The following is a 21,834-nucleotide window of genomic DNA, read 5'->3' as shown; positions in this document are numbered from 1 at the left end:
TAGTCAGGGAGTGGGAGTTAAGAAGCCAGAGTGTGATTTTGGAAGTCAGGGGGGGGGAGAGAGAGAGAGAGAGAGAGAGAGAGAGAGAGAGAGAGAGAGAGAGAGACGGTATTGGAGAGAGATATGAGTTGAAGGATTGGTGAAAGAGAGAGGATATAGGAGATCCTATGGGACAAACAAAGTTGCATGTTTCTGAAAGACAGAACCATGGCTGCTCCAGTACTCACAAGCAATACAGGGTACTTATGGACTTAAGGAGAACCCAAGTCTCTGAAAGAATTGACAGTTGAAGCTGAGTGCTCATATTTGGTTTTAAGAGATACAAATATACTGTGTGGATATATATATCTTATATGAAGTAACAACCTGCAAAAGTCTCCTGCCATATGGGTGACCTGTCTGGGATCTTTATAGTGCTTACGGCAGTAGATGTGATAGGTTGTATACATAGCTGGTATCTTAAATCGCACTTGGCTCTTTTGCACTCTCATTCTGTAAATGAAGATGTTTATCCTTGCAGGATCTTACTGGGCTGTAACATAATATGCCAACAACGGGAACAATATGCAGGCTGATATAGCACCCTGCTTCTCCATGGCATGAATTCAATCTTTTTGGGCAACATGATATTATGCAAGCAATGGGGCAATATCTGTTCCACTTAATATTTCTGGTAAGGCCTTTGAGGAGGAGCGTATCTCATGGATTAAAATCAAAATAAATAAATAAATAAATAAATCTGTAAACCACTCGGGGAGCAGTATAATAAAATAGTTAGGCTAAGGGGGGTGGGTGGGCTGAGTCCAGGATAGGAAACAGGGGCCAACGATTGGCCCTGGACTGACAAGAATTCCAGCCAGTTGGGTGAGGAGCCAATCAGAAGGTGCAAAGTGCCTTCCAATTGGATCCTCACCAGGACAGACCAGAGTTCCCTCCAGTTGGGAGGTGCCTCCCGACCCGCCCACCCAGCCCAGCCAGGGGCAATCTGGAGACATGGCTGCCAGTCTGCTCCTGACCACCGCAGGGGGAGGGGAACAGTAAGGCTGCCAAGGGGGATGAGGACAGAGGCTTTGACATGATGCGCCATCCCTTTTCACCCCAAGGCTGTCCTAACTGTCATGGCCAACTGTAAATTGCCTCAGAGCCCTGGCAGAGCTGGCAGGAGGCTGGTGAGTGCTCCCCCTCCCCCCCTTCAGGCCTGCTGCAAAGGAACCTCTGACAGGCCCTGGCAGGCCCTGCCTTTCCAAGAGCAACGCAGGGGAGACTGAGGGCCTTCCTTTTGAGAGGGGGGGGGACTTTTCCCTTCTGCCAAACAGTTGCCTGACAGGGAGGTCACAGAAAAGCCCCTTCTAACTTAAAATAGTGCTCTGGCTGGGGGTTAGACACAGCCAAGCCATGTGTCTTTCTTCTTTGCAACTCTCTGCAGATTTGAGGCCACTGCACAGCCTTATTCTGCAGAGGAAACTGGCTCTTTTGTCTCCTGTTTCATCTGCATAACAACCCTGTGCAGTAGGCCTCAAGTCTTTCAATTCAACAACAACCTACATCAGACTAAATGTTACAAAATTCCAAAAGTTAGCAGAAAACAGATTCCCCAAAAATCTGATCTTGTAATGATCTGATATTCTCTCTGAGCTGTATTTTGCTGCTTGTTTTCTAATCTGGATGAAAATGCGGGTGTTGCTGAGGAACAGAAGGCTATTGGAGTTAGAATCATAGACTCATAGAATCATAGAGTTGGAAGGGGCCCTACAGGCCATCTAGTCCAACCCCCTGCTCAACACAGGATCAGCCCAAAGCATCCTAAAGCATCCAAGAAAAGTGTGTATCCAACCTTTGCTTGAAGACTGCCAGTGAGGGGGAGCTCACCACCTCCTTAGGCAACTATTCCACTGCTGATCTACTCTGACTGTGAAATTTTTTCCCTGTTATCTAGCCTATATCATTGTACTTGTAGTTTAGGACACAATCTGAGATTTTGGTGGCATGGGAATTTATAGTATATCAAAGTTAAAGTTAATATGGATTTTAAAAATCATTGTTAGAAATGCCATTTTTAGAATATGGAAGAAATATAAACCTAAGCTGCATTCAAAAACACTTTTATGGATTTCAATACAAGAAGCACGATTTATGATACCTAAACATAAGTGGGTAGCATATCATGATATATTAGAATTTTCTCAAGGGGAATGTAAAATAAAATGGAGCTAAGATCTGATAATAGAAGGAAACACTTCCCAGTATGCACCATTGTTTAAAGCAGATAAAAAACTAATGATATTGAACAATCTAAGATGGAATTTGAAGTAGAATTATGTACCAGTGGTGAACATGTCATTGCTAAAATGTATAAACTCTTGGTGAAATTTGAAACAGGAGAAGAATGACTGAACAAATGTATAATACAAAGGAACAATAGGAAAACATGTGGTACCTGAGCATGAAAATTTATTTGAGTGTATATGGGTAAATATGGGTAAATATAAAAGGAGTAGGAAATGAAAATGCTATTAGTATTAGGGTCTGCTATAGACCACCAAGCCAGTCAAAGGACTTGGATGAAACAAGAGATTTAAAACTTCTCAAAGAGAGGGGAAGCAGTGGCCATGGATGACTTCAATTACCCGGATATCTGTTGGAAGATCAACTCTGCTAAAAAAAAGACAAAGTCCATTAATTTCTTGCCAACAGCTTCATTTCCCAGACAGTAGAGAGGGCAACCAGGGGGTCTGCTATTTTGGACTTGATTCTCATCAATAGGGAAGAACTGGTAGATGAGGCGGAAGTAGTGGACCCACTTGGTAGTAGTGATCATGTGATTTTTGGAATTTTCAATTGTGGGATAGAGAAAACCTTTATGTAGTCAGGCATATAGACAGGACATCAGGAAAGCAAATTTTAACAGACTTAAAATAATGTTGGGAAGAGTCCCGTGGTCAGAAAGACTTAAGGAGATGGGAATCCAAGAGGGCTGGGGAGTTTCTTGAAAGTGAAATACTGAAGGCTGAATTATAACAAAAGATGCAGAGAGGGCTGAACTGCTCAACTCATATTTCTCCTCAGTCTTCTCTTGTGAGGGAAATCATGCTCAATGTGGCAAAAACATATTGCAGCAGGTGTGATGGGAATAGTAGCCTAGGATCACTGTAGGGGCAGTCCATAAACACCTACCGTATTTGCTGGCGTATAAGACTACTTTCCCCCCCTGAAAAACATACCTCCAAGTGGGGGAGTCGTCCTATACGCCAGGTGCACTTCAGTTGAGATAGACATAGCTGCCCATAGTGGCCTCCCGATGCCCGGCCGGTGCCCATAGTGACCTCCCGGTGCCCACCCACCTCATTCTACATACCATCCAGTATCGCGCGGTATGCAGTGCGGCCGCGGCGGGTCATCAGCGTGGCTGCGGCAAGCATCAGCAGCTAGACAGGGGTGCCAGCCTTTTCAGCATGACCGGGCCGTTCTGCTCGGCGAGAAGCAGCAGTGCTCTGGCCCGCCCCTTATCTACGCAGAGCTCGCACATGTGCACTTGCGCACTAGTGCCAGTCACAGGGAGATGTAGGGGTGGGCTGGGTATATAACAATCTATATTTTGAGTAGAAATGTTGGGGGGGCATCTTATACTCCCAGTCGTCTTATACGCCGGCAAGTACGGTAGTTTCTTTAAATGAAACAAAGTCTTCTGGGCCAGATGAATTGCATCCAATGGTACTAAAAGAACTTGCACATGCCATCTCTGAACCTCTATCCATTATTTTTGACACTTCGTGGAGAACAGGTGAGGTGCCATATGATCAGATATGGGCAAATGTTGTCCCCATCTTTAAGAAAGGGAAAAAGGAGGAGCTGGGCAGAGTTCTGGTCTTAAAGAAAATTTTTATAAAATGATGTATTGTTGGTATATGATACCAGATAAGCTAGTTAGAATGCACAGAAATATTTCAAATATTTGCAGGAAATGTGGACAACATGAACCTCCAAAACCTCCCATCACTAATAGCCTTGCAGAGTTTTTCAAACTGAGGGCTGTGGCTTCTCTGATTGAATCTATCCATCTCATCTTGGGTCTTTCTATTTTCCACTGTGTTCAATTTCCCTAGCATTTTTATCTTTTCCATTGAATCGTGTATTCTCAAAATGTGCAATAGCCTCAGTTTGTTCATTTTAGCTTCTAGGGAGAGTTCAGGCTCTCATAGGGCTAAGTATTCAACTGCTAAGTATTCTTATCTGACCTGGATATCTAATATTGTCAAGGATTCCACAACACTGAGTTCCTTGGAGACATTTTAACAAACTCATTTTGGAAAGATCACCACCTAGTGGTGAATTAAGAGATCTGGCATTGAAGAGGCCGGAATTAACAGCACACAAGAAAACATTCTCTGAAATATATCACAATATTGTTTTTCTAAATAAATAACAGCTTCCTATGAGTGAAAGTATAGATTGTCTCATATAACAGTTGCTTCTCCCCCCCCCCCATGATTAGGCATGTTTGGTTGACCTGAAAAACAACAACAACAACAAAATGTGAAAAAATAACTCAGCTTGTTTGAACCAGGCAGCTCATCAGACCCAAGCCAGTCCTGCAGAAAGCTGGTTCTCTGCAGGATCAGCTGTTTGGTGGGGTCTCCTGTGCTGCCTGATTCAAATTGGGATCTCCTGCAGCCCCAAAGCCAATCACGTAGAGAAAGTTCTTTCTGCAGGATCAGCTGTTTGGTGGGGTCTATATATAGGTGCTGTGCTTTTCCCATTACCAAAGTGCTTTTTGTGTGGCAAAAATTTGATTCGGGTCCTTAGGGAAGCTCTGGCTGGTAAAATTTGAGGACCTGTTACATTTTCAGTGTTCTCTAAGACAACGAAGGAAGATATTACAATTTTATACAGAGTGTGATTAAAATGTGGAATTCGCTGCCAGAGGATGTTGTGATGGCCATAAGAATGATGTTGTTGTTGTTGTTGTTGTTGTTGGGTGCAAAATTGTGTCCGACCCATCGCGACCCCATGGGCAATGATCCTCCAGGCCTTCCTGTCCTCTACCATTCCCCGGAGTCCATTTAAGTTTGCACCTACTGCTTCAGTGACACCATCCAGCCACCTCATTCTCTTTCGTCCCCTTCTTCTTTTGCCCTCGATTGCTCCCAGCATTAGGCTCTTCTCCAGGGAGTCCTTCCTTCTCATGAGATGGCCAAAGTATTTGAGTTTCATCTTCAGAATCTTGCCTTCTAAGGAGCAGGCAGAGCTGATCTCCTCTAGGACTGACTGGTTTGTTCACCTTGCAGTCCAAGGGACTCACAATAGTCTTCTCCAGCACAAGAGTTCAAAAGCCTCAATTCTTTGACGCTCAGCCTTCCTTATGGTCCAACTTTCATAGCCATACATTGCAACTGGGAATACCATAGCCTTGACTAGACGCACTTTTTAGGATGCTGTCTAGATTTGCCATACCTCCCCAGAAGCAAGTGTCTTTTAATTTCTTTGCTGCAGTTCCCATCTGCAGTGATCTTGAAGCCCAGGAAAATAAAACCTGTCACTATCTCAATTTCTTCCCCATCTATTTGCCAGGAATTGAGAGGGCCAGATGCCATGATCTTCATTTTCTTGATGTTGAGTTTCAAGCCAACGTTTGCACTCTCCTCCTTCACCCTCGTCAACAGGCTCTTTAGTTCCTCTTCACTTTCTGCCATTAGAGTGGTATCATCTGCATATCTGAGGTTGTTGATATTTCTCCCTGCAATCTTGATCCTAATTTGTGACTCATCTAACCCCACCTTTCTCATGATGTGCTCCGCATACAAGTTAAATAGGCAAGGCAACAGTATACAGCCTTGCCGAACTCCTTTCTTAATTTTGAACCAATCAGTGATTCCATGTCCGGTTCTCACTGTTGCTTCTTGACCTGCATATAGGTTTCTCAAGATACATATAAGATGCTGTGGTATTCCCATCTCTTTAAGAACTTGCCACAATTTGTTGTGCTCCACACAATCAAAGGCTTTAGCATAGTCAATGAAGCAGAAGTAGATGTTCTTCTGGAACTCCCTAGCTTTCTCCATGATCCAGCGTATGTTGGCAATTTGATCTCTAGTTCCACTGCCTCTTCGAAATCCTGCCTGTACTTCTGGAAGTTCACGGTCCACATATAGGAATAGACAGTTTTAAAAGGGGATTAGATTGATTCATGGGGGGTAAGTATCTATGGATAGTAATCACAGTGACTGAGGGAAAACTTCACATTCAGAGGCAGTAAGCCTGAGCCAGGAGGAGGCAACATCAGGGATAGGCCTTGGACTCTATGCCCCTTGGCCATCCAGAGGAACTGTTGCCCACTGTTGATACAGGATGCTGGACTAGATGGACCTCTGCCATGATCCAGTAGGTCTCTTCTTCTGTTCTTATTCAGTGGAGAAGGAAGTCAATATGGGATGAAAGCTTCTGTTTGGAACTGTTTTCTGAATTGTTGTGACCGTGATTTAGCTTTAACATCAGGAATGCGTAATGACCACTGGCTAGCATGCAGGATCCAATCTGCTATTGGTTGTTATAATTGTCCGATCAGGGGCTCCACTTAGGGCCAATCACAGGCTTTGGAAGGAAATTCTGAACTATATATAAGTTTGGGTGGTGGGCTATTAGTTCAGTTGTGTGAGATCAATAAAGAACTGATGAATTGGCACACAAGCAATTCTGCATCTTACTGAAACCAATAATCAATAGCTTCCATCCTTCCATTCTGTGCTAGTTGTTCTGTGACTTTGAGCTGATCCAGTAGGTGGCATGCTTCACTAATAATTCCTTTTAGTCAGTCCAGTAGAGGTAGCTCTTTGGGCCATTTCCTGTATATTGAAATTATGCTGAGAGCTAGTCAAAACTCCATGTTTTCTCATGGACCTAATTTTATTCATAGGGTCTTCTCTCAGTCACTTTGAGACTAAAGCATGTTGCAGACCCCTTTAACTTCTTTTCCTCTGTGGCTGAGCATGATCCAGTCAGTTTCACCTAGGCTGAATCTGGTTCATTTTAAAATAGCCAGTTCCCAACAGAAAACCACCTTTTAGAACAGTGGTCCCCAACCTTTTTATCACCGGGGACCGGTCAACGCTTGACAATTTTACTGAGGCCCGGGGGGGGGGGTAGTCTTTTGCCGAGGGACGTTGCTGCCGCCTGAGCCCCTGCTCCACTTACTTTCCCGCCAGCGCCCCTGTCTTCCCGCTCTGCTATAAGATTCTTTATGCCCTAACTGCCCACAATCAAATAAAAAGGGCGACATAAGCTTTAAAATAAAAACGTGTTAGTATGTATGCTGTATGTTCCCCTTTACTGGCAAGCCCCGTAGACCAAGTCTGTGCTTATACATGAGATAAACAGAGACCATTGCTTCATTGATTTTTTTTTTACTTGACAGACAAGTCACAGATGTAGATGAACAATACCCGTTTATTGAACAGAAAAGAAAATATGTAATAAGGTGGACTTGGAAGGGTGGTTTAGAAATTGAAGTATTATTAATGATATTAATAATAGTAGCAGTAATAATATCTTGGTTGCTTTTGCTTTGTGTGTGTTATTCCCCCCTTTGTTGACTCCCCTTTGTTAAAGTTCCCATTTCCGTGTTCTCTGTGGCCTGGGGGTGGGGTTAGGGATTCAAAACCTGCAACACAGCTGCAAGAGCCTCTCCTCAAAAGAAGTCAGAGTTTCAAAAAGATTGGACCAGGGGGGTCCAACCTACATAGTTTCCTACTGTATGAAAAAAGAGATTCTCTGGTTTTGTTTCTCCTCAGGAAACAATGGAGGTTGGATGAAGTCATCTTCTTTGGTGCCGCTAGAATTAGACCCCCTGGTCAAATCTTTTTTTTTTTTTTAATTGGGGGTTATTTTGAGGAGAGGCTCTTGCAGCTATATGGCAAGTTTGGAGCCTCTAGTTGAACCCCCCACCCATCAGGCCACAGGGAAGACAGAAAATGGAAACATTCCCATAGGCTTCTATGGCACCATTATGTCAATTTCTTCAGATCCCAAACCTGAATCAGCTGATTCTGATGGGTCAGGCTTGGCCTGAACTGAGTTGGGTGAAATCCCAAGCACTCCAAATGCTTTTTGGTTTTGCACATGCCTAGTCAGAAGTTATAAACCCATCTAAATTCCTTACATCTGCCTGAAGCTACTAAAGTGTGGCAACACAGAAGTCCTGTTGTTATTCAGATGTGGAATTTCAATAGTGGGCAACCTGGTTTACACTTTAAACTCTGGCAGTGGTCTTCACTGACTACGTTGGTATCATTGCAAAAGTAGGACCACTGTTCTGGATAGTGCTATTACCACATGGAAGGCGTATTTGATGACATCATAAACATGTGCAGTTCTGTTATGCTGAAGACCTCCCGAAAGAGGGGCCACAGTTAGAGGTGGAGGTGCCAATCAGTGAGGAACCACAGCAAGGCCCATCGGCCACAGTGGAGGGGATAGAGATGGCATCAACTCTTATACCCCTGGATCCTACAAACTCAGGGGACCACCTCACAGAGACCTTTTCCAAACATGGAATACGGAAGCTTTCTGCTGAAAATATAAGAACAACCACTTCATCATTCCAAGAGAGTCCCCAAACCCAAAGAAAGACAGGACTTGTAGCCATGGGAGTTTGGGTTGAATAGATACATTTCTGATAGTTATTGTTATTAATATAGTGAATGATATTGTCCATACTTGTCACTTAAAATACTGGAAGGACTTATATTTAGTTGTACGTTAATGGGGGAATAATATAGGGGTTCCCAAAGTGGGCGGTAGAAGGATCCAGGAGGTGGTGAGAAATGGTGGGGCTGTAGGGGGGAAGCAGTCAGACTCTTCCTGCTGTGGCTGCATTTTCCTAGTAAGAGTGATTCCAAGGTGGCCTGCCTTTTGGTAGTAGCAACCCTGGACTTCCTTGGGGGTCTCCCATCCCAGTGCTGGCCAGGACCAACCCTGCTGAGCTTCCTGGGAAAAAATGACAGCTTCAGAAGGTGGCTTGGATGGGATCATATTCTTGCAGAGCTCATTCCTCCCCTCAGACTCTGTCCTTCCCAGGCTTTGCCTCAGATCTCCAGGAATTTCTTAAGCCAGGGTTGGCAACCTTTCCCCAAAAGTCTCTATGTTTGGGTGGATGGAAAAGCATTCTCTAGATTGCTCCTGGCTATGGGATTTTACACAGCTTGCTTATCTCTGTCTCTCTTTCCTAAATTGTCTTTCTCCCAAGAACTTATATATTTATTCCAAATAAAAATATGACTGCTGCACAGCAACCCAAAAAGTGTAGACAATATATTGTTTTGAATTTGCAGTCGACCTGACACCCAGAAAGAGATGTGTGTTAGGTCTACTGTATGTGTGTGTGTGTGTGGGGGGGCACTAAGGATGTGGCCTGGGGGCCAAGGGGTGGCAGTCCAAAAACGTTTGGGAACCACTGGTGTAAAATATGTTGTTATTGTTGCCACCTAGTGGTTTGTTTAGTCATTGTCAGAGGTTACAACTGGGCATCTCTTTGCAAGGATGGAGTCAGGGAGTTGGTTATTCCTGTTTCTAGACTATGGAGGCTTGGCTGAAGCTTTATAAGTATAGTTATACCCACTCTGCTTGGCTGATTCAGACCACCTGTGTTCCAGTACCCTCACCCAATGGATGATCTCTGTCAAATTTAATGCAGCAGAACAAATTTAGAGTCCAGCGGCACCTGCTGCTTCAGACCAACACGGCTACCCACTTAAATTTAATGCAGGTAAAAGAAAATGCCTTTTTTAGAAGCAAGGAAGGTTATTTAAAAAAAACCCTGTACCACCCTATATTTACAATTATTTGTCCATCCACATATATAGAAAGCAGGGTCCTGGTGATGAGGTCTACTTAAAAACAAAACAAAACAGATGAGGGCTAAAATCTGCCCTGTCTTGTGCCATACTTTCTTGCACTTTGACACCTGAAACATTTTCATCCAGCCAGGCTGGTATCAGAAGTGAGTGGAACTGGGCTGAAATGCTTCAGGCATTACTACAAAGTGAAGGAAAGTACATGTGGGGAATAGCTTAGTTCCCCTTTCTGGCAGAATCTATTTAAAGAGTGTACTCCCACCCCATTTCAATTACATTTGAATGATCTGTCTCAAGGAACTACTGGAGTCTTGCCCTTAATGAACCAAAATCGGTTGACTGTCTGCCCCAGGGGAGACTGTGGAATCTATACAAAGGAAAGAGTTAATCTCCTAGCAGTGAAGCCCCTCCATGGATGCTTCTAAGGAAAATGACAGATGTCAGAAATCTCAGATCAACATCACTGGTCTCACTCAACTTGACTGATTTAGCAATATCTCTATTTGTCTGAAGTTCTTGTATTATTGTCATTGTTTGTAGTATGTACATCTGGAATGGGGAAAGTATATCCTCTTTGCCTCCGTCCCACCCTCCCACCTTCTGTTTAGTTATCATAAATTGTGCTTGTATTGAAATCCATAAAAGTGTTTTTGAGTGCAGCTTAGGTTTATATTTCTTCCATATTTTTCACAGTCAGAGTAGTTCAGCAGTGGAATAGGCTGCCTAAGGAGGTGGTGAGCTCCCCCTCACTGGCAGTCTTCAAGCAAAGGTTGGATACACACTTTTCTTGGATGCTTTAAGATGCTTAGGGCTGATCCTGCGTTGAGCAGGGGATTGGACTAGATGGCCTGTATGGCCCCTTCCAACTCTATGATTCTATGATTCATATTCTAAAAATGCATTTCAAACAGTGAGTTTTAAAATCCATATTAACTTTAACTTTGTTATACTATAAATTCCCATGCCACCAAAATCTCAAATTGTGTCCTAACTCCAAGGCCCATTCCGCACCAGGATCAATGTGGCAAATTTATTACGGAAAGAAAAAATGCAATTTTAAATAGTGGAATTTGGCGTAATGCATTCTTGCCTTTGTAGTAGAATCCAGTTGCGTTTCAATCATTTCCCACAGGTTTCCAGTCTCGTCAAAAATCGCTAGAAAGGAAGCGATATTTGCCGTGCTTTGTCCCGCCCCTGGCCGTCAATCAAACAAGCAGCCAATGGGCGGTTATTACCATGCTCCAGAAAAGCCCCTTTGCCTTTAAGAACATGTTTTTTAAAAAAAGAAAAACACACGTTGCAACGAATATGCCTTGATTCCTTGATTCCTTGCTTCCTCCTAACATAGAGACCCATCTAGCTGGCAGCAGGCCTGTGAGCTGCCGATTCATTGTTCTCACGCTCCCCCAAGTGAAAAAAAAAAACCCCGCCATGCACGGGCGCGATTTTCGGCCGAAAATAAAGGGAACTTGCAAATGGGGCTGTGTTGTGCTTGGTGACTTGAGGCGAGCTTTAAAGCAGCTCTGTGTAGGGATTGCAGTCGGAGAAGCCTCGCTGGGTGAATGAAGGCTCGGCAGTTCGTTGCTCTCCGCTCGCTCCGAGAAAAAAAAAATGGCGATCGCTTCGCCGGAAGATCAGAGGAGAGAGCCAGGGGGAGGGACTTTGCTGAAACTGCAACAATGTTAACGCACAGGTCTTTTTCACTAGTGTTGCAGATTGGTTGCAAGTGTGTAACGCTTTCCAGAGGGTGAATCCACTTTTGGGGATTTCCCTGGAAGTGCTACAATGAAGCGCTTCTAGCGGGACTGTTTCAGGAGTGTGGCAGATTGTGTATGACGTTGTGCATAACTGCATTTTAGTAGCGATTATAATTTGCCACACTCCTGCTACATTAAACCTGTGCGGAATGGACCCAGTAGCTACCTCACAGTCTGCAGTTGTGCTTATGACCAGAAGGATACAAGGAAACCATTTGCTTCTGTTTTTCCACCTCACCCTAGGAAGAGGGAAAGTACAACATTTGGCTCTACCCCCACACATTCGGTAGCAAAGGCTGCCTGCATACCAGCATGTATGAGGAAAACTTCTGCCCCTATGCCTAACAGGTGCAGCATGGGAGAGAATAGCATAACATGGAAACTGGAGCCACTGTTACTTATATCAAATCTGATCAAAGTTATCCCACAGTCAGTGAGCCTGCAACGTGAGGGAAAAGCTTATCAGTGCAGTATTCTTCAGTGATAAAATCTATGTGTAACTTTGCTAACTAGATTCCTAAAATAGAATCATAGAGTTGGAAGGGACCTCCTGTCACATACATCTCAACAGAGTCACTCTCTCTTCACTCCCCCTGTAATTTTCTTCCCTATGATATTCTGGAGCCCTAAACTAGACTGCAAAGTGTGAGAAGAAGAGAAGAGCTGGGTTTTGTATCCCACCTTTCTCTACCCAAAGGTGTTTCAAAGCGGCTTACTATCGCCTTCTCTTTCTCTCCCCACAAAAGACACCCTGCGAGGTAGATGGGGTTGACAGAGCTCTGAGAGAATGAGGAGTAAAACCCAGGTCTCCAGATTAGAGGCCACCACACTTAACCACTACACCAAGCTGGTTCTTAATACAGTCAGAACAATGGTCATGTTTCAATTTGGACTAATTATAATTCAATGAAATTTTCACTTTAGGTTTTAATTTATTAATACTTGAATGAAGCCTAACTTGGCTGGACCCTAAATGGTCAAGAGAAATTCAGATAGCATGAGAAAAGCCACCAACTTAGTAAGATAACTCTGCAGGTAGAAAGAAGCACATGCACTCTAACATAGTTGCTTTTATTCACTGACCGATTGGGCTTCTATCCCACTTTTCTTTCATTGTGGAACTCAAGGCAGCTTATGTATTGTAGGAGTGCTGGCACAGATCTCTCATAATTGCATGGTTGGTCAAACCCAGGTGCAAACGAGCTAGATCTGTGCAAGACTCCTATCTCAAGCCCAGGGCCAAATCTCAGGCCAGAAATTCCTCCCCCTTATGGAAAGTCTTCTCAAGGACTCTGTGAGCTTGCAACTCATTACATACATCACTAATCAGTACATTCTGCATAGATAAGACTAAATGTCAAATGTTTTCTTTCTTTGCTTAATGCTTACGTGTATCTTAAGATGAAGTGCCCCTTGAGGCATAGAGTGCTCTGCTCAGACCATAACCAAGTGTGCATGTTTACTTTAATGTAAAGGGTTTCCAGGAGGACTCCAGATATTGGCCAGAAGCTGATTGGTTTAGGTTCAGCAAATCTGCCACATTTTAAGCAGACATGAACTGCCCATGATGACCCCAAGGCAAACATAATCCATGCAAACCAGTATTGTATGAGCAAGAATCAGCCACAGGTGCCCAGCTTGTCACTCTGCTTGATGTTGTAAGCAAATTAAATTGTAAGCAAATCATATGAGGTGAATTCTAAGGAGAGCCCTCTAGGGCCAGGCCAGTAGTCCATACCATCCAACATCCTTTTTCAAATGAACAACCAACAAGGTCTTCTATTGATGCTGTCTCTCAGAGCTAGTATCACAGGGTTCCAAACATAAAATTGGGATTATAATATAAACAAAGTACAGTCAAATGTTCATTGCCATTTGTGTAGAGTTCAGGGCATTCCTGTTCTGAACTAACTGAAACTTCTGAGAAGACATCATAGAATCATAGAATCATAGAGTTGGAAGGGGCCATACAGGCCACCTAGTCCAACCCCCTGCTCAACGCAGGATCAGCCCTAAGCATCCTAAAGCATCCAAGAAAAGTGTGTATCCAACCTGTGCTTGAAGACTTCCAGTGAGGGGGAGCTCACCACCTCCTTAGGCAGCCTATTCCACTGCTGAACGACTCTGACTGTGAATTTTTTTTCCCTGATATCTAGCCTATATTATTTTACTTGTAGTTTAAACCTATTACTGCGCCTCCTTTCCTCTGCAGCCAACGGAAACAGCATCCTGCCTATGTAAGAATGTAAGAAGAGCCCTGCTGAATCAAACCAATGTTCCATCTAGTCCAACATCCTGTCTCACACAGTGGCTCACCAGTTTTTCTGGAGAATCAACCAAAGGGCATAGAGGCAGAGGCCTTCCTAGAGTGTTGCCTCCTGATACTGGCATTCAGAGGCTGACTGTCTCTGAATGTGGAGGTTCCCTTTAGTTACCGTATATACTCGCATATACGCCGATCTGCATATAAGCCGAGGCCCTTAATTTTACCACAAAATCTGGGTTATTGACTCGCATATAAGCTAAGGGTTGGAAATGCAGCAGGCTACTGATAAATTTACAGGGTGGCCTAAGCACTTCATCCATGCTCAATCATCACAAGCTTTCCCATCCAGCCTCCCTCTCAACAAATACAGAAAAGTCAAGAGGATGAATAGCTGCTGGTTTTTGTAGCCCGCTTTTCACTAACCAAAGGAGTCTCAAAGCGGCTTACAATTGCCTTCCCTTCCTCTCTTGATGCCAGACACCCTGAGAGAGCACTGACAGAACTGCTCTGTGAGAACAGCTCTGGCAGGAGAACCAAACAGTGCCCCCCAGGCCAGCAAACCAGAACAGAACAATAGTACCCAAAGTTGGCAACCTACTATGGCAACTATCAAAATGGGGACTACAGTGCCCCCCATAACAAAATACTGAAAGAAAGAACTGTAAAACTAAAAACTGAAAGAAAGAACTGTAAAAATCAACTTTTAAAAGAAACACAACCCCAAGAAGAAAAGGCAAACAATGCTGCCCCTCAGATAGATGAAACACTGAAAAAACAGTAAATCCCAAAACACCCCCAAAACCCACCTCACCCCACCCACAGAAACCAAAAGAATAGTTTGGAAGAAGTTATTAGGAAAAGAAGGGGCAAAAATATCAGAACTCCTGAGTCAAGCCATTGATGTCCTACAAGCTGCCAGAGTAAGCTTTCAAGATATTTGCAGAAGGCAATGGTTAGCTGAAAGCAATAAGCTCACTTGCAAAGCTCATTTGCAAAGCAGAAGGCAAAGGTCATGGCAGAAGGCAAAGAAGGCCACTAGCTCACCTACAAAGAGCTCAGGTTGCAGATGCAATACTGTGATTGGCTGGTTGGGGGCAGGCTGTTAATCAATTACCCACATATAAGCCAAGGAGGTCTTTTAACTGCTAAAAACTGTGTTGAAAAACTCGGCTTATATGCGAGTATATATGGTATTATAGCTAGTAGCCACTGGTAGACTTGGTACCTCCATTAATCTTCTTTAATAGCCTTTTAAAGCTGTCCTTGCCTGTGGCCGTCACTCCATCCTCTGGCAGCAAATTCCATATTTTAATTATTCAAGGTGTAAAGCAATGATTCCTGAATCTACTGCCCATCACCTTCACTGATGCCCTTGAGTTTTAGTATTTCAGAAAGGGAGAAAAAGTTATCTTTGTCAATTCTCTTCACACTGTGCATAATCTTATAAACCTATATCACGCCCCTCCTCATTACCGCAACTGAAAAGTCCCAGTCTTCCACCTTTCCACATAGGGAAAGTACTCCAACTCCATAATCATCTTGCTTGCCATCCTCTGTATTAGCGGTCCCCAACCTTCTTGTGGTCGGGGACCGCCTCCGAGGGTGGGAGAGAGCCGGTGGCCTGGCTGCCGCAGCTGCGCATGAACACGCATGCACAGTTGCTGCGCATTCGTGTAAATGTGCACACGCAGTTGCCGCACATGCGCGTAAATGCGCACACACAGTTGCCGTGCATGCACATTTTCACCACCAGGTGGCGCTAATGTGCATGTGCAGAGTTGTCGCGTGTGCATGTTTTCGCCAGCAGGGGGCGCAAACACACATGCGCGGCAGCTCCGCACGTGCGCGTTTGCGGCGCTGGCATGCCGGGGCTGTGCCTGCCTCTTCCCCCCCTCTCGCTGTGGCCTTTGCGGCCCGGTACCGGGCCATGGACCGGGGGTTGAGGACCCCTGCTCTGTATGTTTTCCCACTCTGAAGTATCCTTTTTGTGATATGGTAACAGAAACTGTACTCCGCACTCGAAATGTGGCTCCACCACACAGGTGCATTACAATAGTGTCTATTTCCTAGTAATCTAACACAGATTTTGCCTTTTTCATCGCAGCAGCACATTGGGTTGACGTTTCCATTGAGCTATCTACCAAGATCTCAGGATCATTTCCTCACTCAGTGTCAGCAAGTCCAGACCCCATTAGTACATATTGGAAGTTGGGATTTTTGGTCCCAGTGTATATCACCTTATACATACCAACACCGAACTTCTTTTTCCACATTGTGGCCCACTCACCATACTTGTGGAGATGCCCCTATAACTCTTCACAGTCATCCTTGGTTTTCATCATTCTGAATAATTTTGTGCCTTCTGCAAACTTGGCTATCGCATTGCTCTGCCCTAGTTTCAGTTTATTGTTGAACATCGTAAATAGTACTTGTTCAATAGCAGCCCTTCAAGGATCCTTTTGCTTACTTCCCTCCATTGTTAGAACACTCCATTGATTCCTACTCTTTCTTTTTGTGATTTAACCACTTCCTAATCCTTAGGAGATTCTGTACTCATTCTCAAGCCAGATATTACAAAAACCAGGATTCAGACAGCAACCATACTCATCTACACAGTGATGTCTTCTATGGGCTACATCTTACTGATAGCCAGTGTCGTGTAGTGTTTCAGAGTGTCAGACTAGTATTCGAAAGACCCAGGTTTGAATCCCAACTCATGCCATCAAAAATTGTTAGGTGACGTTGAATCAGTTACACTCAGCGAAACCTACTTCACAGGGTTGCTGTGAGGATAAAATGGAGAGGAGGAAAATGATGTAAGACTCTGAGTTCCCACTGGGAAAAAAGACAGTGTATAAATGCATTGAATTAATGAACCAACCAAGCAATCAACACCTGGACACCTCTGACATCTGCTTCTCAAATAGAAGAAATGGATACAGAAGCACCTCTTTGTCCAGTTTGCTGTAGTGGTTAGAAGTGCAGACTTCTAATCTGGCATGCCAGCTTTGATTCTGCACTCCCCCACAAGCAACCATCTGGGTGACCTTGGACTCATCACAGCACTGAGAAAGCTGTTCTGTTTGAGCAGTGATATCAGGGCTCTCTCAGCCTCTCCCGCCTCACAGGGTGTCTGTTGTGGGGAGAGGAAAGGGAAGGCTACTGTAAGCCACTTTGAGCCTCCTTTGGGTAGAGAAAAGCAGCATATAAGAACTCTTCTTCTTCTTCTTCTCCTCCTCCTCCTCCTCCTCTTCCTCTTCTTCTTCTTCATGTAGAACCCACCTGGGTTCTGCTAGAACTGCCTGCCCAAACTCACCAGCCTTACCTATCCAGAAGCGACTGAGGTGGGATCCCCAGGATTGACATAAACAGGGATTGGGAGCCTGGACTCAGCCCCATCAAGGCAGGTCTGGAATAATGAAATAAATTATTTATTTTTTAACATATAACAAAGATATGGAAAACAGGATGAGAATGCATATATGCCACACATTTGATTCAACTTTGTTCAAAAAACCGTATTTTTCCCCCAAGGCAATTGATCTGCTAGCAAACAGATCCAAACACCCGGCTGATGGAGTACCCCTAGCATAGGGTGCTGCTGCATGCCGCTTTGCAAATGTAAGTGGAAAGGCTTGAGCATTTTCACCCTCTTCTGTATGCAGCTTTCCTGTTTTCTTCTGGGCCCAGCTCAAGCGGTCTAATTCTAGAGCCTTCTACAGCCAGTGTTTTCTTGTATCAGCCTCAACACCAGTTCTGCCCATTGTGTCCCACTCCATATCCCTTCTTTGCAGAAAGTATGATGTTGTTCAACCATCAGCATGGCTTTGTCAGTAGTGGATATATAGCTGTGGAAACCTGCAGAGCTGTTTCTTTTGGATAGGTTTTCCTAAGTGGGGTGAGCATGTACTGTGTGTTGGCACTGGTTTTACACTGTTGAGATTAGAATCATTTACTGTTTAGAGTTAATAATACATTTTATTTTATTTTTTGTGACTTGCCTAAAACCTCAAGGATCAGACTGTATAAAAATGCAAATACATATATAATGAATCAATTCAGTTCCAATATATAAATGCAATTTTTCTTATTGATTTCTGTTTTGTGTAGATTATACTGTAAAATTTCAGAGGATATAAAGAAGCTTCTTGTAATCGTTTCTAGTAATTACTTTTATCAATTTCAGTGAAACCAATGAACTTATGTATCAGATTATATATTTACCCCCATGGCTTTCTGCTTTAATAACATATATTATTATTAAAAGTATTTTTTAAACCCTGATAACACTTGTAAAATAATAATTCAGGCTGAAGAAAGGAAAGTGACCTTCATGGTAGATGCATATCAGATTTGTTTCTGCTTCCAAATATCCATGACATAAAACTTTAACTAAGACGAACTTAAAGATGCAATAGGGGGAATCAAGAACATGAAGCTGAAGTGGGCAACAAGATCAGGTACAATTAATATTCAGAAAACAGTTTCAGGCAGGAAGCCTTTATTCTGAAGTAGTAGAACAAATTGGAATCCAGCAGAGCGTTATAGACGAACAATTTTTCATGGTATTTGTGTATAAAAGTTCACTTTGTCAGATATATTATCTCTTTGGTAGTCATGCACACACCCTTGATTGAAGCAAGAAGCATTTGCTCTGTGAATGAAAATCCCTTAAGGCAGACAGGAAAGAAGATAAGGTGTTTACCCCAAAGTAAGAACAAGAAGCAATGGGTTCCAGAGGGCGAGAAAATGTGTTTAACACTTTCGAAAATTAGCTTATTCATATCACAACTCTGGAAATTGTAGGAGGATGGCACATTGACCTGTATTAAAATTTGTCATGCATTCATGTCCACTCACTTCTAGACATTCAATCTGTTGTTTGCTAGTGTGGAACAAGCCACTCCTTCAAGCCACTCTCATGTGTGTTTCATATTTTAGTGCTGTCAAGTCACTTCCAACTTATGGTACCCCTATGAATGAACCACTTAAAATGCCTTGTCATCAATAGCCTTGGTTTTAATGAGCTACATAACATGGAACATGTTTTTTTTTAAACATACACACACACATCAGGAACAGAAAACCATCCAAAGTGCTTGGTATAATGTTTAAAAGTGGTGGCTTCTAATCTGGCAAACCGGGTTTGATTCCCCGCTCCACCACTTGCATCCAGCTGGGTGACCTTGGGCTCCTCACAGCCCTGATAAAGCTGTTCTGATGGAGTGGTAACATCAGAGCTCTCTCAGCCTCGCCCACCTCACAGGGTGTCTGTTGTGGGGAGAGGAAAGGGTACGTGATTATAAGCTGTTTTGAGACTCCTTCAGGCAGTGAAAAGCAGGGTATAGAAACGTACTTTTCTTCCTCTTCTACATGACAAAGGTATGAAATGACTCTTGAATGAGAATAAGAAGATGGCAGAATAGCATGTCCTCTTTATCAGTCTTCGCTATGAAAGTTGTGGACAGCATTTCCAGCATGGACATCTGAAAAATAAACTCAGTAAAACAGAGGTCCCCATCCTTTTCAAGCCTGTGGGCACTCTCCAGAGGCACTCTGGAATTCTGACACAGCATGGTGAGCACAAGAAGTCTTCCAAAAAATAGCTGCCAGAGGAGGCAGAGCCAGGCACAAAATAGCTGCTGCAGCTTTCTTCAGTTACACAGCAAAGATTCTTGTGCTGTGATTGCAGCTGCTGCTGGAGAACTGATTTTAAAAATCTGCACAGCCACCCAAAAGATTTGCTGGGCGAAAGCCCCACATGGTCCAGCATACTATCTAAAAACATTTGGTGGGCACCAGGAAAGGCATCAGCAGGTAGGCACTATGACACTCACAGGCATCATATTGGGGACCCCCACCATGGAAATTACTGGAGATGATGTTTTCTGGTAACTAATGAATCACAAATTACTAGTTCACTGAAACTTGATGGTTTATACCCAAGAGTCCTTAAGGAACCCGATTGTGAATCTTCTAACAAATACAGGAGATTTTCATTAAAATTTGGTTCTCCATATGAGACCTGGGGACCCATCAGAATTATAGCTCATGTGCACATTATCAGTTCCTCTGGAGAAAATGGATTCTTTGGAGGGTGGGCTCTATGGCCGTAGTTCCCAACCTTTTTATAACCGGGGACCGGTCAACGCTTGACAATTTTACTGAGGCCCAAGGGGGGAGGGTAGTCTTTTGCCGAGGGACGTCGCCGCTGCCTGAGCCCCTGGTCCACTTGCTTTCCCGTCGGCGCCACTGACTTCCTGCCACCCACTGGGGGGTGCTACTAGCAGCAGCTGCACAGTGCCATGCTGAGGGGGAGCCCTAGCCATGGCGGCTGCCGGAGAGCACCAAAGGTGAGCTGGTGGCAGAGTGGCAGGGAAGCCTCTGAGGCAGCAGCTGAGAAGGAGGAAGAGGATTAGCCGCGGGCCAGTACTGACTGATCCACAGACCAGTACCAGTCCCCGGACCAGGGGTTGGGGACAGCTGCTCTATGGCATTGTATCACACTGAGATCTCTGTTCCCCCCAGGCTCCATCCCCAAATTTCCAGAAGATTCCCAACCTGAAACTGGCAATCCTACCCCACCCCCCACCTGCGGCCAAGGGGGACCTCACAACCCTCTCATCATAGCACTGGGAAGTGGCCAGTGTAATAGCAATTTTGAAAGAAAGGTCCATGAGAAAGCCAGAAAATTACAGCGCTGTTTGATTGTCCCAAGTAAATTGACAGGAAACATGACCAAAGATCAAATTATGAAATTTATAGACTAATAAACCTTGCTAAAAGACAATTGGGAAGTCCCTGAAAGGGACGTTCTACTTAACCAAACAGAATTATTTGAACATGTCAGCAAATATGTAGATGGAACAACCCTGCTGTCATTGTACAATTGAACTTTCAAAATGTTTTTGAGTCAGCCTTTCACCAGTCTTCTGTTCAGCACACTTAGGATAAGAACTTTTTAAAAGGTATTTTTAACAGAATGGACAGTGACATGAAAGCTGATGGCAAGAATCCGCTTCATCTTTGTCCAGCTGATTAAAGGTAAAGGTATCCACTGTGCAAGCACCGAGTCATGTCTGACCCTTGAGGTGACGCCCTCTAGCGTTTTCATGGCAGACTCAATACGGGGTGGTTTGCCAGTGCCTTCCCCAGTCATTCCCTCCAAGCAAGCTGGGTACTCATTTTACCAACCTTGGAAGGATGAAAGGCTGAGTCAACCTTGAACCGGCTGCTGGGATTGAACTCCAAGCCTCATGGGCAGAGCTTCCAGACTGCATGTCTGCTGCCTTACCACCCTGACCCACAAGAGGCTCGTATCCAGCTGATTAGGGAACCCCAATAGACTATCCAATTTGTATGGCTGTTTCTCTGTGTTTGCCACAGAAGTGAATCCCAGGGGAGAAAGAACCTACATTCCAGTGATGCATTCTCTGTTTCTGATTATGTTCTACCAACACTCAACCACAGTAGCCATGAGGAAATAACCAAAGCAAGTTTTCAAGCTTGAGATAGAGCAAAATGCCTAAGAGAATCTCACCTAATCCAGAAACTCACTGTGGTAGGGCAGGCACTCTCTCAGCATCAGTATATCTCACAGTATATGCGGGGTGGGTGGGTGGGGGTTTACTGGTTGACTTGACAAGGCTGTTCTAAGGATGAAGCACTTTGCAAAGAAGCAAGGCCCACATATTTCAAAGAAACCTGTTTCTAACCAATGCTTTTATAATCTACGTACAAGATTATTTAAATTGTCAGGTGCAAACATTGTCACATGACTTGCTGGCATCTGTGTTTTAGTCATAGCAAGATCTATGATGTTAAGGAATGTTCGTGACAAAGTAGTTATCATACTGGGCTACTGAGATAATACAGAGCAGTGTTTTATTACATGACAGAAAGGGGCAGGATCCACACCAACAATAACAGCTGTCAGTGTAAAGCCTCTGAGTAATGCAAAGAATGA

This window comes from Paroedura picta, chromosome 2 (genome assembly GCF_049243985.1).
Source record: "Paroedura picta isolate Pp20150507F chromosome 2, Ppicta_v3.0, whole genome shotgun sequence".
In the NCBI taxonomy this organism is placed as follows: Eukaryota; Metazoa; Chordata; class Lepidosauria; order Squamata; family Gekkonidae; genus Paroedura; species Paroedura picta.
Note: the sequence above shows the minus strand (reverse complement) of the source record.